Source organism: Triturus cristatus, chromosome 2_2 (genome assembly GCF_964204655.1).
Source record: "Triturus cristatus chromosome 2_2, aTriCri1.1, whole genome shotgun sequence".
In the NCBI taxonomy this organism is placed as follows: domain Eukaryota; kingdom Metazoa; phylum Chordata; class Amphibia; order Caudata; family Salamandridae; genus Triturus; species Triturus cristatus.
The window spans coordinates 667,526,962-667,546,178 of NC_140582.1; positions in this window are offsets into that span (position 1 = coordinate 667,526,962).

The following is a 19,217-nucleotide window of genomic DNA, read 5'->3' on the forward strand; positions in this document are numbered from 1 at the left end:
ATCGCTTTGTCTGATTGCTAAAGCTGTTGCTGCCACTGATTTCAGGCACGCAGGAAGAGCCTGAGCTACTGGATCTAATGTACTAGAGAAATAAGCACATGGTTTGTGTGATCCTGCTTGTTCCTGAGTGAGTACTGACAAAGCAGTACCTTTGCGTTCTGTAACAAAGAGTGTAAACTGTTTATTGTAACATGGTGTTGCTAAAACAGGTGCTTGGCATAAAGCTTTCTTTAAGCTTTCAAAGGCATGTGTATGTTCTTGAGTCCAAGGGAGGACAGTCGATGTGGCTGCCTCCTGTGTTGTCAACTGTGGAGAAGTGTGGCTCAATGATTAGAGCGGCAGACCCTGATGCAGAGGTCTAGCCCGGGACCAGGGTTCAATTCCCTGCCTCGGCGGGTCTTGGGCTCAAAAAATTCCACGGACCTGATAATTCTCGCATCGGTGCCATTCCAATCATGGAGTCCCACTCTGCAACTCTGGGCAATAGCTTGCTTAATCTCCACAATGGCCCCCACAACGCTAAGGATGCCTGGTCTCCACCTTGGGGGTGCCCAGGAGTGGACGCCTCACAGGGAAAGCCAGGATGGGTTCCACAGCGGTATTCGTACAAGCGCCTTGAGACCCTTGCGGGTGAGTAGTGCGCTATACAAGTATCAAATTTACATTTACATTTAACTGGATGAGTGGTTTTGCTAGAAATGCATATTGAGGGATCCACTGCCTACAGTACGAGGTGAGGCCTATAAAAGCCCGCACCTCCTTTTGTGTCTTGGGTGGTGACATGTTAGCGATTAACTGGATGCGATCAGGTGTAAGCTGTCTTCCCTCCTTGGACAGCGAGTGCCCAAGGTAAACAACTCGCTGGACACAGAATTGCAGCTTAGAAGGGGACACCTTGTGCCCCTTGTCGGCCAGAAATTTTAAAACCGTCAGTGACGCTGATTCACATTCAGGTTCGCTTCGGGCGGTGATCAGCAGATCATCGACATATTGAAGCAAGGCAGTGTTAACTGGCATGTGGATACTGTCAAGTTCTCGTTTCAGTGCTTGGCTATAGATGCTGGGGCTTTCTGTAAATCCTTGAGGTGCGCGTGTGAATTTAAAACTTCGTCCATTTAAACTGAATCCGAACAGATATTGACTTTCCGGATCTATTGGGACGCTAAAGAAAGCATTCTTAAGATCAATTACAGTGAAGAACGTTGCTTCTGAGTTAATAGCAGTTAGTAATGAAGAGATATCTGGGACCACAGGGTATTGTGGTACAATACATTTATTTAGTTCGCGCAGATCAATAACCAATCGATATACTGGTGGTGCTTTTGGGTCCGTTCTTTTAAGAATCGGAATCTTTGGGGAATTGCATACATTGGAGTCGGTTTCTACAACCACTCCTTGTGCAATGAGCTCGTCAATGATTTGCAGCATAGCCACAACAGCATCTGGTGGTAACTTGTATTGTCGCATTCGTGGTAGTACTACTCCTGTTTTCAGTGTGACTCGATATGGTGTAATGTTCATGCAACCAACATCAGTGGGGCCTTGTGCCCATAAATGTGTAGGTAAATTCTGCAACCGGTGATCCATGTCTCTGGACACGTAGTGACCTTTAAAGTCACGTAGAAATAGTCGTACTCCTTCCGGAGAACAACATATTATAGCTCCTAGAGCTTTCAATGTTTTTATACCTAACAAGTTTTCTGGACATGATTTAGTAAGCAATAAATCTGTAGTACGTGTCAATGGACCAACCGTGAGTGGAAGAGGTTGTGTTACGTCATTAATTATGGGTTTTCCTGAGAATCCAAGGGAAATATTCTGTGAGCCTGAGAGGGGTGCCCCTGGAACTTCACTGCGTCGTATAGTTGTTCTGCTTGCCCCTGTATCAAGTAAAAACTTTCTGTCTTCCCCTAATAGTTCACTATGTACATAAGGTCCCTCTTGATCTACAGGAACCTCAATAAGGGGTAAGCCAACTTCCCTCTCTAGGCTATTTCATGTGTATCGCTGATAATCGGGATAATCTGCTTGTGCATACTGATACATCTGTTGCGTTGTCGCTTGTGTGGCAGCAATAGGCTGCGCTTGTGGTGGTGCTACGGTCTGTTGTGGAGCTGCCTGTTGCGGAGCTAGTTGTTGCGGAGCTGACCTAGGTTGTACATGCTGAGGGATTTGTTGTTGATTCTGATCCTGTCTAGGTGGACGTGGTCTTTCCTGGGTTCTACCTGTGGCAATGTTATGTTTCAAGACTGGACAATCGTGTATATAATGACCTTGTTGTTTACAATAGTTACATGTCCCTTTAACTGGACCTGTTGAATCACCCTTTTGATGACTATCAGCTGGAACTGACTGAGCAACAAGCATTTTCATTTTTGTATCTTTCATACGTCTTTGTTCATGTTCTTGTTCTTCTCTAATTCTATTGTGGTGATATTGTAACATCTGTAACATCTGTGACGGGGTATTACCTTGCCAGGTACTCTCAAATTTCAATTCTCTATTCTTAACTTGCGGCAGGGAATTTTCAACTAATTTTGTCACAAACAGATGTGGATATGACTCGCTACTTGCTTTTATGCCACTATTTATACCAAAACATTTTTCAAATCGGGAATAGAAATCACTAGTATCTTCATCTTGTTTTTGTTTACAAGCTGAAATTGCACCCCAGTCTTCCTTTTTCGTAGTCAATAAACGTGGTAGTACCTGCACTAATAATCCTGGTAATGCTGTAGTCTTTTCCCCAAGCCCTGCTCCTGCAGCTCGGGCCTTTTCTTCGTTTTCTAATGCTGTCCAATCTATCTTTTGGTCTCCCACCTCCCATTCCTTTTCTTTGAGTTTCTCGTAAACACCGGCAGGCATTAACACTTTCAGTATTTTCATAATGTCGGGATAGGTATACTCTCCCATGAGTAACATGTCTTTTATCTCACGGTGGAAACCTGCTGGATCCTTGTCATGGCTGGGTACTACTTTCTTCATTTCTAATAATTCAATTTTTGTTATAGGCGTGTACACAAACACGCGTGTAAAGTTATTACCTTCACCTCTGATTGGGTGTACTTCGCGTAACGGGTTCTGTCTATCTATGTGATACATTTTTCTTCCCATAATGGGAACCGGAACGTGTTCTGGGCACACGAAAGTTATATACTGGTTTCGAAATTCTAGAATTTCTTTAATTAAATCAGTACCTGAACCTCTCCAATTATTCGTGAGTAGTTCTGTCAATATGTCAGGTAAGGGTCCTGGATCGGAGTGTTGGCCTTTATATAATATAAGGAGGTGTTGAATCATGTATATACTAGCTAAACGTTGTTCGTATGGGGCAAGATTCAGAAACGTGTGTGCTAGTGCATCATCACTGTATTTACTGGGACTGTCAGCCCATTGTACTGCTGATCTGGCTAATTCTTGTTCGTCCATGGAATCGAGCATATGGTACCCCCTTCGATCTCCGAGTAATTTATCAGCAGCTTGGAATAGGTGTTCGGGGGACCTTGTATTCAACATAGGGGTTTGAAAATGTCTGCTATATTCTGGACGTATCGGACGTATCGGATCATTAAAGCCTCTAGCATTATTATGGGGTCTTCCTCTACCTACGTAAGCTATCGTATCTAATTGTTCTGATTCTTGCTCCTCCACTTCCTCTGATTCAATTCTGTCTGCTTCTCGTCTTTCTTTATGTATTCGTTCTACTTCCTTACGGATCTTTCGATACATGGCGATTATACACGCCTGTTTATCATGTTTCTCGTCTGATATGTTCTGACCCCATTTGACAAGTTTTTGTATGGCATCATGATCTGCCCCAGGCCTGTCTTGGTTCCTAATTACGCAATTTATGAAAAAACGTAGTAGTTGTCTTTGGACATCCACTTTCTGGTATTCCATAGCTTCGTTAATACTTTCTGGACCTCGCCCTGTTTGGACAAAGCGATATATATTGTCTAGGTGTTCAACCATCCCTGGTATTGTCATTAAATACAATGTAGCTCGTCGTATACGTAGTGATGATATGAGCAATCTGTCCTGTTTACCTGGTACTGGATCGTATCTACAATCCACAAGCTGTTCTTTAAACATGTCGGATGTCGCTAGTTGGGGTGTACGCTGGAGTGCTAAATCTCTAAGAGTCTGTTTATTTCGCGGCGGTGTGGCAAACATGTCTGTCGTACCTCCTGTAGCACCATCTGAGGTGCTGGGCAAGAAAGGATTAGTTGGACGTAAGATAGAAATCGTAGATGTGGGAAAAACAGTAGAAACGGACGGACCTGTGGGAACTTGTGTAGGAGTTTGTTGTTGCGGGGATACAGACGGATGCTCTTGGTGTTGAACACCATCGGCAAACGGTGTGTGTGGTATGGTATTAGCATACTCGGGAGCTACGTCATCTAAATAGGAGGAAAGGAAAACGTCCTTTGCTGTTTTGGGATGTGTTTTGGGATGTGCTTTTATCGGGAGTAATGGAGGAGTCAAGTCTTTTGGTATTTCCGGGGTAGCCTTAGGTAACCCTTCGGCCAGAAGAGGATACATACCATTCATAAGAGTGTTTCTTTGTCTATCTACTTGTTCTGATTTTACTCGGGTACCTTCCTCAATTAATAGATTTTCTCGGGTTTTATTTGAATTCTTACTAACTTTCTCTTCCTGTCTGAGCGCTTTTTCTGTACGTCTATATGATTCTTTACGCCATAATTCAATGGCATCTTTCTGTGACTGTCTGGCTTTCTTTTTCCATAATTCTTCTTCTACTCTCATGATGCAATCTGCATCCCAGGTCCCCGCTGCGGGCCATCTCTGACTTTCTGGCAAATCCTTGGTGTAGTCCACCCATAAATCAAGAAATAATACGGCATCTAGGCCATGCTTATGATACATAAAGTATCCTGGAGTGTCCCTAGGTGGAATGGGAACAGCTTCTTCGAGTACACCTTTTCTAGTTTTGATCTGTCTTCATTTCGAAAAGAGCGGCATTTTTAGATCTGGTTACTTAATCTTAAACACACTTAATACAAATAAACACAATAATGAACAGTCATTCACACCACAATGTATAGAACGTATTAAAACATTTAACATTTAACATTTAACGAATAATGATGACTAATAGGAAACTAATTACTGACATAATACTGACACTAGATAATACTTATTTATATGCAAGACATACTAGATATACTGCTAAACAGTACAGATACACTGCTGAAACAGTGCAGACCGGATTTGTGTACCCAAACCCGTCTTGACCGGCACAGACTATGTGCACGTTAAATGCCTCCCCGGCAATGGTACTCACCGGGTAGCTCGGAACGGAAGGCCTCGGAACTGAACTGAAACTGGACCGGACTGGACTGGACTCGACTGGACTCGGAACTTCGGAACCTGGTGGGCCTCTGTATACCTCGGATCTTGCTCTCTCAGCTAGGCTCTGGTCGGGATACTTCGCACTTCTCACCGCCTCGTCTGGGTGTTGATCGCAGCCTCAGTCGCCCCCGCTTGGCCGGAGGGAGATACAGGAAATCCTGCAGGAACGCGTTTTTGTCCGTTCAGCTGTGGCAGGAGACCGAGCCTGCAACGCACCTCCGGCGCGTGAGATGAGTAAGTGTCCCTATTCGGGCGCCAATTTCTGTGGTAAATATTTCATTACCGGTACTATTTTTTATGCGGTAAAGTCTAGTAAGAATAACTCAGTAAATATAAGAGGCAGAATCCGTGGTATTACAGGTTCTAAAAGGCTTTATTCCTTTTCAAAGGGAATACAATTCGAATTGCAGGCTTCAAATTCCATCACCACGAAAGTTCAGGAAGGAAGGCGATACATTATTGACAGGTAATCACTTTTATAAGAAATGCATTATAGTGAAACAGATGCAGGAGGCGTAACAGTTGATAAGAGAGATAAAATATGCATACGTAACCAAAAAGGCGGACATATAGGCGTAACTTAGAAAACGTCATTATGCATGATGTCACAAGTGGGTGGATCCATAAGAGAATCCTGCAATGTCAGCAGAAATATTTGGCAGAGATGCGTGCGCAGCCGCATGACGTGTGATTGACGTGCAACTAGAGGGTGAAGGGGACTTGACATTTAGCTCTACATGTGGAGACAGAAGTCTGAGGGGTCATGTCAACCTAATCCCAAATCATATCTAATATCTTATGTTTAAAGAACTGTATTATCCAAAAGGAAAGGTCTCTCGGACGGAATCTATTCTATACTGACTGTTAGTGCGTGTACGAGCGTCTAAGTGTCTACATGAGATGCGAGGGGGCAGGAATCTTCCATGGTAACAGGGGCTATGAATTACTTGCATGAGGACAGTGAGGCCTGGCCCTTAGCACGGTAGCTGGAAGAATGTTTACCTAAACTACTAGACAGGAATGCATCGGATGAGGAGCGGAGCAGATAATCTTGAAGGTGAAATACAGTTTTTGGCAGGCAACAGGCTGGATCAGGCACCGTTTTGCCGCGCAGGGAGTAGGACAAAGTTCATGGATACAGATGCAGGCTCGGACTGGAGCTTTCAGAGGCAAAAGGCAGGAAAAGGCTTGATGGCAGAATTCAGGGCCTACTCGCTTGAATCTGTAAAATGTGGAAAGTGAACCACATAAAGTCGGTGGCCTTTCATACTTAGGAATGGAATATCTGACCCATTCATGGCGGATCTGAAAGAGGACATGTTGACGGTGGACGCACATGCATTTGCGTCTTCAAAACTGGAACTGGAGGGAACATACATGTACTTATAGCATGCACATGGAGCCGTTGGGGTCTACGATAGGGGACATAACTGATCACAAAATTCATATTTCCTCACCAGGAGCAGCTGGGTAAAGTGATGACCAAGCGTCATTTAAGGAGTGCAACTGCCCCATTTCAAGGATTGAAGCTCTCACCTTCCCAATTCAATTTGTAGAATCCATAGCATAATTCACCACGCAGTTGAAATCATCCATAATTAGTCGCTCCCCCTGCCAGTCTAGTAGCTCTAAACTGACAAAGGCAAAAACAGCAGGGTCATCAACATTGGGGCCATATATGGAACAGAACACATACTTTATACCCTTAATCTCCCGCTGCGCCAGTGCCCATCTTTTATGCCGGTCAGCCAAGGTCTTAAGGACTCTGTGGTCAAATGTCTTACCCACCAGTATAGCAGTTCCCCTTATAGAAGCACTCTGGGATGTGCAAATATTTGTATGATGCCTAAGATGTTTAAAAAGGTAAACTGAAAAATTAGGTAGTAGTGTACCCAAAGCTGGGAGCGGACCGCACATCAATAGAACATGTAAATAGTGAAATGAAGGCGAAAGTAAGAGTTCAAAATGTCAGTGGGTGCTGTTAGCCATAAGCTCTTACTACCAAGAAGTGCAGTGAGCAGCGTGCAAGCACAGATGCCAGGGATTATCAAGATGATTTGGCTTGTACAGCACTCCCAATAGTGGTAAACTCGGTTGCTTGTACTGTAAATCTAGCATAAATCAATAACAAAATTGGAATGTCAAACAAATTTCATAATTCAAAAGAATTATTTTACATAATGTTCACAAAGATGTTTAAAAAGGTCTCGATCTTTATAGGCTAAGTGTGTCTCTGTATGAAGGATGATGTTAGGTCTATGCGCCTTCAACTCCTCTCGGACTAATTGGCGCTTAGCTCCATAATTTAGACCTGAAACAGTCCAGGCCATACATCTAATCAGAGCCATAGGGGTTGGAACCCTGCGCCGCTACCATGTACATTGAGAGTGAATCCCTTATCTATCCTCAAGCCATCTTTATGTTCCCTAATCCTGCTCCCTACTACCCTCCTTACCCACTTTTGTGTTCCCGTTTTGGCATTTTCCTCTGCGACCCTGCTCCAGTCCCCTCTTGCCCCACACCCCTCCCACACCACCCCTCCAGTATCGCAAAGAAGGAATCATCCTCCTTGTGAGCTGCCGTTGGATTGACAGCTATCAGCCCACAGTGCACCCAGAGCAAGCCCAGACCACCCACCACCAGGATGCACAGCAGGGAAGAGAGGGAAAAACATAATAGAAATATGAAGATCAGAGTGAGAAAAGGAGAAACACATGTATCAATATATCAATAAGCCATGTTTCGAAGGAAAAGCGCTTATTGTCTTAAGCTCCTAAGTCCTTTTAGAGGCCCCCTCCAGTTGCCATTGGCTTAATGCTGGCTTAACCTCCAGGTCTGTGAGAAAGAGCTGCGAATGTCCACCTTTTATAACCTTTAATCAAGCCGGCTCTTGCAAGAAAACTTGGGCGCCTTCCACCTTTAATGAATCGATAAGCTGTCTCAACTTCCAACGTCTATCCATGGTGGCTCTGCACAGGTCTGATCTAACAAAAATAGAGAGATAATCGACCACTACTGGGGTACCGGTATGAGCTTTAATAGATATTGCATGTCTTAATAAGAAGTTGCCAAAGAAGATCATCAAAGGTCTAGTATAGCGAGGGTTTGGCTTATGCCGAAATACAGCAGTTTATGTGCTCGCTGAATTTGACAATCCCAATCCCAGTCTGCCAGGTCAGGGAAGGCCTTTTGGAATAGCTGAATCACATAGGCACGAGGGTCAGAGCCCTCCTTACCTTGAGGGACCCCGAATAGCCTTAAGTTATTATGGCATTGCCGGTTCTCCAAATCCTCTAATTTAGTTTGCAAAGCTAATATCTGATCATCATGAGTTTGTACAATTCTAGTGGTTAAAGTAGTAGTCTCTTCAGTATGCGCAACCCATTGTTACAGCTCTGATATCTCTCATTAGTGCCCCCACCTTACTTGTTACCTCGATTAGGGTCTGCTGGATACTGAGGTTATCTGCCCTAGCCTGTGTGTAGTGTTCTTGTGCCTCCAGGCTTTGATCCTGCAGAGCCTGCAGGATTAGGGAGAGTGATGGCTCTTTAGTGCTCAAAGTATCCTTTAGCGGTGGATTCCCAGCAAAATCCTCCCCTCCTCTGTCAAGATCAGATTCCGCTGGAGAACCCAGCGAGTTGGGAGTTTGTACCTGACAGGTGGGTGGGCGGATGCATCTGGCCGGAGGCCAGAAGGTAAGCCAAGTGAGTTCATACTAGAGCCAGCTGAAGCCTTAAGATCCAGCCCAGATCCCATGCCTGAGCTCAATAACAGTGAGATCAAAGATTTCACTTCCCCCTTCTATTGAACCCACTTGCGCAAGGTGCTGCCATCTGGAGTGACCTTTGTACGTGTGTTAGAGCTATGAATCAGTTGCTTCAGTACAGATCAGCACCTTCTTTCCAAAATCTGCTTGGCTTGAGCTTCCTTTCTTTTTCCCAGGGGGTGAGCTTGACTCCAAAAGTGTGCCTGCCTTCGGTTTTACCGAGTCCAGAGAGGGGATCATTTAAGACCTCGCCAACATACCTGATGTTGAGCATTAGTTGGGCTTGTGTGCCTTGTGTGCCATAAACCCATCATGTCTTCCTTCATTGGCCTGCAGCAATTCCTGTGCAACTGTTTGGGCTAGGAGATCAGGGCTGATAATAGGCATGACTGCACCCGCATTATCTCCTTTCTGGCCACCCTGGGCTGTTGGGTCTGCCCCTCTTGGACCTCCTGAATTAGAGCCATCTGTCATGATAAACCCTGGTGCTGGCTCCTTTATTAAGGCTCTAGCCTCAGGCTGAGGTCCATTACAATAACTGCCAGCCTTGTCTGCAACTTTGCTTCTACCCTCTGACAGCGCGCCAGTTGGAAACATTGTATCACCAGTTTTTTTTATCCTTCTGCTTGCGTCCTGTCACCCCAGCTTCTCACAGCCCTCTGAGAGTCCGAGTGAGGGCTCCTCTTGGCTATCCACCGTGCCTGTACGGAATGCCAGAATCGTCCCAAGAAGCATGTCAATGATTTTTGGACCCCGAAGTCAGCTCTGTAACATCCCTAGATAGAAACAAATCCGCAGCCTTTCCAGACTGTAGCAGCTTTGTCACTGGCTTACCGAAATGTGCGGGGCCTCTTTTCGCTGCAGTCCCCTTCAGTGCTCCTGGTGCTGGATCCTCTGTTCCTGTAGGCAAAGCAGTTCCTAGAGGGGTTGCCGAAGCTCGAGCTACGTGGCCTCCTCTTGCCATGGTTCTCGGTGGAGCCATCGTCCCGCCCAAGGAAAGAGCCGGGGCTATTGCCAGACCAGTCCATTGGATTCTGGAGATGCGTGAGCCAGCAAGTCAGCAGGTGAGTCGGCACGAGAGCCAGAGCCGCCAAGCAACCCTTGTCGCCGGAGCAAGCATTCGCTCATGTATCAAGCGAGTAAGTCCAATTATCCTGTTTTGTGTTTTCTTGCCGCTATGCTCATTTCTCTCTCTCCCCCTCCTACCGCCATCACATTCTAATCCTGCGGAGTGGAGAACAGTAGCCGCTCTTGGTGTCTGCGAGCTGCGGCATCGTCAGTCCGCCATCTTCCTTCCCCCCCGACACTACCCAATCTATAATTATTATCACATGTTTTTGGTGATCAATTACATAAAATTATTAAGCTCTCTTTGAGGTCACTTTTGCCACCAGCTTTAGGAGAAAAAGTAGTCATCAAGAATCACAGGTTGCTATTCCTAGATTGTGGTGGCTGACTTTACCTATGCAAACCTTCGTAAAGTGGAGGTTGTTGGATCAAACATTTTGAGTTTTTTCGTAATTGTATTGGGAAAAGTGCTCTATCCTTTTATGAAATGTGTAACACTATTTATGTTTGCTATATGTAATGTGTGCCTGATGTATTTTATGATCAATTTTGTGGAGGGAGCCCTCATATCCCTCTATTAAACTTGTAAATCTATATCTGTCTGCCATATATAATGTGTGTCTGATGTATTTTATGATCAGTTTGGTGGAAGGAGCACTAATTTTTCTGTCCGATGGTCAAAGATGTGGATAGTGAGATGTATCTGATATTTGAGAGGAACCTCTTTTTTCAGTCTATCAAAAGTGCTACCCAAAAAAATTGGCATCAAAAATATGTGTAAATGGAACAACTGAAGAAAACAAAAAAGTGACTACTTGAATTCTTCACAGTTACTGGTAAATACTCTGAATCACAATTGAGTCCATTGTTTATTGCCCACCATGGATCGGCAGTTTGGGCTGGACAGATCCTGTTTAAGCAGGACCAAATTGACTGAATTAATTTAAAGAGTCATTATATTATCTTCCTTTTTGTTGCAAAGGAACCTTAACTTTTGAGCCACTGTATTCAGCACTGGGTGGATTTGATTCATTATGAAAACAAGCTGAATGGCTGATTATTTTCCAGTTCTATAGTATATTCATATTGTAGATACAAAGACAAAGACATGAACCTATATTTCATGGTCACTCACAGACACAAATCTAACATGCACAGCAATTTGGGGATAGAATAGATCTTATTTATAGTTTGGGAGAGTGTACACCCTGGTCCGTCAAGTAGTGAGATTCTGGTAAAAAACAAATTATCCACAGCACTCACAACAATCATGTGTGTGGAGATACAGAATGTAACACAGATCTGGTCTCTGTGGTCTGGGATGGCACACCATCTGCACCCATATTGGCTGAGCATGACCACTGTCAGCTTACCAGGCAATGGAGGACTGATACTGGAGGTAGTGAAATATTTTTTCTGTATGGAAGGCCTACTTACCGGTTGCCTACATAGAGCGAGCTGTCCAGTGGCCTCATCTGTTTAAATTGTTTGCCAGTCCCCAGTCCCCTGCAACAAAGATATTTGCTCCATGCATGTGAAATGGCGATGGCCCATGTATGTCTACACAATGTATGTGTAGTAGGGTGAGCATGTGTGTTCTCACTGACTTGGTGTTTGGTTGTTTGCACAAAATATTGAGTTTGAAATATCGAAGAACATAAATATCGGAAAAAACATATTGTGATTCAAAAATATTGTGGCATAGAATATTATTGTATAGAATATTGTTTTTTTGTTTTCAAGAATATTGTTTTTAATATTTTTAATAAAGCATTTTTTAAAAGGAATGGCCCTGTAAGATTGTATGGTCTTCTTTATACTATTTTTTAACTGTCTAAAAAGGAAGTTAGGGGTGATGGTTTTCTTCTGTATATCAAGTGTGGACATTTTTATAATGCTGGAAGTGTAACATGTGGTAAAAAGTTTTATAATATATAATGATATTTTAAATATATATTTTTTGATAAAGTGTTTTAATAAGTATATGAAATATGTATAATAATGTACTGTAAAGCACTTACACTTTAAAAAACTTCAAATTTTGGAATATGTAATGATATTTTAATTATGTATTTTTTCGATAAGGTGTTTTTTAATGAGTCTATGAAATGTGTACGAGAATATATTTCGAAGCACTGGCACTTTCAAGGATTTATTTGCACAAAGCACTAGCACTTTTGATAAAAGTTGCGATCTTTTAATGATATACATGATCCAAAAACGATCCCATCGTTATTTCCCTGTTAAACCTCCCTTTTTTACTGTGGAAATATATAAAGAAACACATAAATTGTAGAATTCATAGGTTGCAGATATACAAATGTGATTCTGTTATAATTGGATGTTCAAGAGAGCTAGAAATAACTATTTTTTGCCAGGTAATCTGGATTAGAAATGCAAGAGGTTAAATATCTCTGCTAATTATATAAATCCAGGGGAACAAAGTTGAAATGTGGCATGAACATCCATGAATAAGGAATATTCTGCGTTTTTATTTTTACAGAATAGATTGTATAAAATGGAACTATCCTTGTGATTTGTTATCTATGTATGCACCTTATACATTCAAATATGGCCGCCACTTTTAACAAAAAAAGAGCGAGCAGGCTAATGTGTTGAAATCCTGGTAGTCCTTCCTCATTGTTCTTATTCTGTGATAGAGTATTTTAATGAAAAAATTATGGCACTCAAACATCGTGAACAAGGCAGCTGAGACTGCTGAAACGCGTAGATGTTTTTTCGTTTGAAATAAAAGAACCGAGTGACCTAGCCCATCTGGATTGCTGGACTATTATTTCCTGAAAAAGGGGAGAATCTTATTTTTGAATAAGATCTCCAGTAGGTAGATATAGTTAGGACCTATTTTCCATAGGAAATCCGCAACATTCTATTTGGAATAACTTTGGGGCCGATTGACGAATCTTCGCGAAATTTTCAAAATGTTTGGCCAGCTCTGGTCTGTTCCTATCCTGATAGTTTCACGGTGATTCGTCAAGAAGGGCCGAGAAAAAAGGGGGGTCCCAAAACGCTTTTTCCCCATGCAAATTCCCATAGAACCTTTAGCCGCAGCTACAGCCCGAACTGCTGAACGGAATTACACCAAATTTAGCAAAGAGGTAGTCCGTAGTTCAGACTCGTGCCTTTTGCTTAAATGGTGTAAATTTGTTCAGTAGTTCCTGAGAAAATGACATTTAAAAGTACATATATATCTATGGCCTCGGAGGGTCCGCATACCTTAAGCCCAGCCTAAGCGCACCCTGCCGTGCACGAGCTGCATTCTAATTGGCTGTCAACACTCCAAATCAGGAAGTGTTGGCAGCCATCTTGTGCCTCGGTAGGGGGCCAACTAGCCCACCAGGAACCTCCAGTATGCGTGTTGTAAAAGGGGGCATGGCCTCTGAACACCTCTCTGCAATGCTGCTCCCTGGCGCATACTGGAGGTACCTGGTGGGCTAATTGGCCCCAGGGGACCTCAGGATTGAAGAGGAATTAATTCCCCATCTTAAAACGTGACACAGGGCGAGTTTGCACACATGTCACCTCAGGCCCCGCCCCCTTCCTTCACCATTGTGCAAATATTGTGCTGTTTTAGAACTTACAAATATTCCTCTAAAATCAGCCAAACTACGAATTCCGATTTACTCACATGTTATCAGGAGAGACCTCAGTGCTGCTTCTTTGAGCCCAGTACTGATCCTGAAAGGTAATTCTAACCGTACTTACCAGTAACTTGTATTTCCTTCCATAGGAATCCATTGTTTGGTTTTCACCAGAAAAGTTTGTGTCGATTTTTGAAACGTACAAATATTCCTCTAAAATCAGCCGAACTACGAATTCTGATTTACTCACCTGCTATCAGGAGAGACCGCAGTGCTGCTTCTTTGAGCCCAGTACTGATCCTGAAAAGTAATTCTAACCGTACTTACCAGTAACTTGTATTTCCTTCCATAGGAATCCATTGTGTGGTTTTCACCAGAAAAGTTTCTAAGTGTGGAGTTTTGGAACTTTAAAATATTCCTATAAAATCAGCAGAACTACGAATTCCGATTTACTCACCTGTTATCAGGAGAGACCTCAGTGCTGCTTCTTTGAGCCCAGTACTGATAAAAGCAATTCTAACCGTCCTTACCAGTAACTTGTATTTCCTTCCATAGGAATCCATTGTGTGGTTTTCACCAGAAAAGTTTCTAAGTGTCGAGTTTTGAAATGTACAAATATTCCTCTAAAATCAGCCGAACTACGAATTCCGATTTAGTCACCTGTTATCAGGAGAGACATCAGTGCTGCATCTTTGAGCCCAGTACTGATCCTGAAAAGTAATTCTAACCGTACTTACCAGTAACTTGTATTTCCTTCCATAGGAATCCATTGTGTGGTTTTCAGCAGAAAAGTTCAAAGTGTCTATTTTCACACACTAAAAATATTCCTAAAAAATCGTCTGTATGACTTAAACACATTCTTTCAACTGTTCACAGGAGATGCACCAGTGCTGGATCCAGGATCCACCACTGAGTAAGAAAAAGTAATGATAACACTACTTACCTGCTAAGTGAATTTTCTGCTATAGGATAACATTGGTGATTCTATGTGAAAAAATGTCTGTGTCAACTTTTAAAATACAATAATATTCCTTAATATTCAGTACTGGAACCAAAACGCTTTTACTCAACTGTTTACGAAAGATGTCCAAGGACTGAATCCAGGATCCAGTCCTGTGGTTAGAAAAGTAATCCATAAAGTAACTAATTGCATTTGACTAGAAATTCACATTGAGCTCATTGTTGCATTGTGTTTGAAATTGTGTTGCCCATTGCAATATCTGTAACTACTGTACTTAAAAGTCTATTGCCTATTTGCAAAGTATTTAAACTAAAGTAATTCATTCTGAGAAAGTATATTTTGTATTGTAATGTATAATGTAATTATAATGTAATTAAGAAAATAAAATATCTAAAAATAAATAGTTTAAAAAATGTAGTAAATCAGTATAAAAAAATCTGTATAACAATTAATACTTTAAAAATTGTCATTTACAAAAACTTTGAAATTCACTGAATATGCAAGAAATATTTAGGATAGATTCAAGTTTACTGTCTAGTAAGTACCAAGTAACAGTACATACAAATTGTATTCAACACATTTTTAAAGGAAACATACAGAGAACAATATTTAGGAAAAGAAACAGTATTCACATTGGAAACAACGTGAAACATTAAAAAGAAAAACATATGAGAAGAACAAGGACAAAATTAGTACTAAAAGGGGTAATCACCCTAATGTTTACACTTTCAAATGAGAAAGGTCATAAACAGTGCATTGTGGGGGCATACGTTATAGTTAGCTCAGGTATATAACTGCTGAATTTCACTGGTTTTGTATCTGAGCCTAACTGTAACATCCTTGTAACCTTTGTTTGTTTCAGTGAATTTCTAAGGGTTTTTTTTACTTCTATTTCCTATCTATAACATCCCTGGAACCTTTGTTTATTAAGTGAATTTATAAGGTTTTTTAAATTTTATTTCCTGAGTTTAGCCTGTAGCCTTTGACATTGAATGTGTGAGTGATTGCATGAGTGTCTCAGTGAGTGTGTGTCTCAATGGGTGTGTGAGTGGGTGTGTGAGTGTCTGAGTGGGTCTGTGAGTGGGTGCGTTCATGTCAGAGTGGGTTTATAAGTAGGTGCGTTTTTGTGTGAGTGGGTCTGTCAGTGGGTATGTGAATTGGTGCTTGAGTCCGTCACTGCATGTTTGAGTGGGTGCATAAGTGACTGAGTGGGTCTGTGAGTGTGTGCATGAGTCTCTGAGTGGGTCTGTGAGTGGGTGCATGAGTGTCTGAGTGGGTATATGAGTGGGTGCATGAGTCTGTGACAGGATCTATGAGTGGGTGCATAAGTGTTTGAGTCGGTCTGTGAATGGGTGTGAGAGTCTCTAAGTGGGCTTGTGAGTGGGTGCATGGGTGTCTGAGTGGGTCTGTGAATGAGTGCATGAGTCTCTCAATGGGTCTGTGAGTGGGTGTGTGACTGAATCAGTCTGTGTGGCTGCTTGAGCATCTCATTGGTTGAGTGAATGGGTGGGTGAGTGTCTGAGTGGGTCTGTGGATGGGTGTGTGACACCGAGTGGGCCTGTGAGTAGGCACATGACTGTCTGACTGTGTTTGTCAGTGGGTGTGCAAGTGTCTGAGTGGGTCTGTGAGTGTGTGCATGAGAATATATGTTGATCTCTGAGTGGGTGCATGACTGTCTGAGTGGGTTTGTGAGTGAGTGCTTGAGTGTCTGAGTGGGTCTCTGAGTGAGTGCACAAGAATATAAGTGGGTCTCTGAGTGGGTGCATGCGTCTCTGAGTGGAAATGTGAGTGGGTGCATATGTCTGTGACTGAATTTAAAAGTGTGTGCATAAGTGCCTGAGTAGGTCTGTGAGTGGGTGCATGGCTCTCTGAGTAGGTATGTGAGTGGGTGCATGAGGGTCTGTGTAAGTCTGCGAGTGCCTGCATGAGTGTCTAAATGGTTCTGTGAGTGGTTGCATGAGTGTCTGAATCAGTCTGTGAGTGGCTGCATGAGTTTTTCACTGGGTGAGTGAGTGGGTGCATGAGTGTTTGAGTGGGTCAGTGACTGGGTGTGTGACTCTGAGTGTGTCTGTGAGTAGGTGCATGAGTATCTGACTGAGTCTGTGAGTTGGTATGCAGGTGTCTGAGGGGTCTGTGTTTGTGTGCATGAGAGTATATGTGGGTTGTGAGTGGGTGAGTGCCTGTCTGAGGTGGTTTGTGAGTGGGTGCATGAGCATCTAAGTGGATCTGTGAGTGAGTGCATAAGATTATGAGGGGTTCAGTGAGTGGGTGCATGTCTGACTGGGTCTGTGATTGGGTGCATGAGTGTCTGATGGTCTGTCATGGGTGTGCAAGTGTCTGAGTGGGTCGAGAGTGGGTGCATGAGTTTCTGAGTAGGTTTGTGAGTTGCTGCATAAGTCTCTGAGTGGGTCTGTCAGTTGGTGCATGAGTCTCTGAGTGAGTCTGTGACTGGGTGTGGGAGTATCTGAGTACTCTGTGAGTGGCTGCATGTGTGTCTGAGTGGGCTTGTGAGTGAGTGCTGAGACTCTGAGTGGGTGAGTGAGGACACGCATGAGTGTCTGAGTGGGTCTGTGAGTGGGTGTGTCAGTCTATGAGTGGGTCTCTCAGTGGTTGTGTGTGTGACTGAATGGTTCTGTGAGCAGCAGCATGAGTTTCTGAGTGGATCTGTGAGTGGGTGCATGAGTGTCTGGAGGGTTCTCTGAGAGGATGTGTAAGTGTCTAAGTGGCTCTGTGAGTGACTGCATGAGCCTCTCACTGGGTGAGTAACTGGTTGCATGAGCCTCTGAGCGGGTGAGTGACTGAGTGTGTGAGTGTCTGAGTAGGCCTGTGAGTGGGTGTGTGAATATCTGAGTGTCTCTGGGAGTAGCTGCTTGAGCCTCCCACTGTGTGAGTGACTGGGTCCATTAGCCTCTGAGTTGGTGAGTGGCTGAGTGGCTGAGTGGGTCTGTGAGTAGGTGTGTGAATATCTGAGTGGCCCTGGGAGTAGCTGCATGAACATCCCACTGGGTGGGTGACTGGGTGCATGAGCCTCTGAGTGGGTGAGTGTTGTAAGGAAACAATGGCTTGTGTGGATTAATACTTGCTAATATAATGTATAATACATGATAGCGGTCCAAAAAAGAGGATTAAATGTGATGTCAGAAAGAAAAGCACAGCCATACACATTAGATCTTTTGTAGAAAATATTTTTTTCTCTTTATATAATAAAAAAGTTTTGTAGGAAGTGGACATAAATTCACAATACAAATTGACAATATTTATACAAATTTCAAATAGTGTCCCAGTGAAAAAATTAACCTAAACAAACAAGTAACATAAAGTGCAACATACAGAAAGGTTTCAATTTTTCATTACGAAGGCAATCATAAACAATTTATAAATCCAATTATCAACACTCAAGCATTCTGAGTGTCGAAAGAATGATTCGCCTTTCACGTCAACGGCGTTTCGACCCTATTCCAATTAAAGGGTCTCGTTAGGACAGTCTAATATAGGGACACCTACGAAGGAATAATAAAGAAAAATACTTGTCAAAAAAATGCTCTTTTATCTCTAAGAAAAAGGTTTTAGAGGAGCATTGATATTAAGTCTCTCTACCTGGTCGTCATGGATGATATGTAACGTTTTAGTGTGCAGTGTCACCGTGCTCAAGGTGAAATAAAATACTCACAGGGACCCAGCCGGGTGCTGCGTGAGAACAATGAAAAAACTGTTAATGCCAAACTCGATATCTTAAAAATACATGATTATCAGGGTATATGCGATCGTACCTAGCAGACTGAACTTCGTTCGCCTGCTGCAGCACTTCACGGGAGATTCGTACACCCGGAAGCGGAGAAGAGAGGTAGGGATAGTTTTGTCGTTTCATACAGGTCATTTCTGCAAATATTTGGTTAGTTTCCAACCCCAGGAGCCTATTATATTTCCCTTTTACACCTTGTTACAGCTGATCGGACTCTTGGAAAATAAGCGACAGCTATCCAGCAGTTCGCGTTTGCAGCTCCCGTTCGTTATCCTATGCAATCAGACCCTCACGCCGAGTACATTCAACACTAGATATCCAACCAGTGGGCTACTGCCTCTTCGTGAGTCCTCTCTCACAGCGGTAAGTAGAAAGCTTGAGCACCCTGATAATCATGTATTTTTAAGATATCGAGTTTGGCATTAACAGTTTTTTCATTGTTCTCACGCAGCACCCGGCTGGGTCCCTGTGAGTATTTTATTTCACATTGAGCACGGTGACACTGCACACTAAACCGTTACATATCATCCATGACGACCAGGTAGAGAGACTTAATATCAATGCTCCTCTAAAACCTTTTTCTTAGAGATAAAAGAGCATTTTTTTGACAAGTATTTTTCTTTATTATTCCTTCGTAGGTGTCCCTATATTAGACTGTCCTGACGAGACCCTTTAATTGGAATAGGGTCGAAACGCCGTTGACGTGAA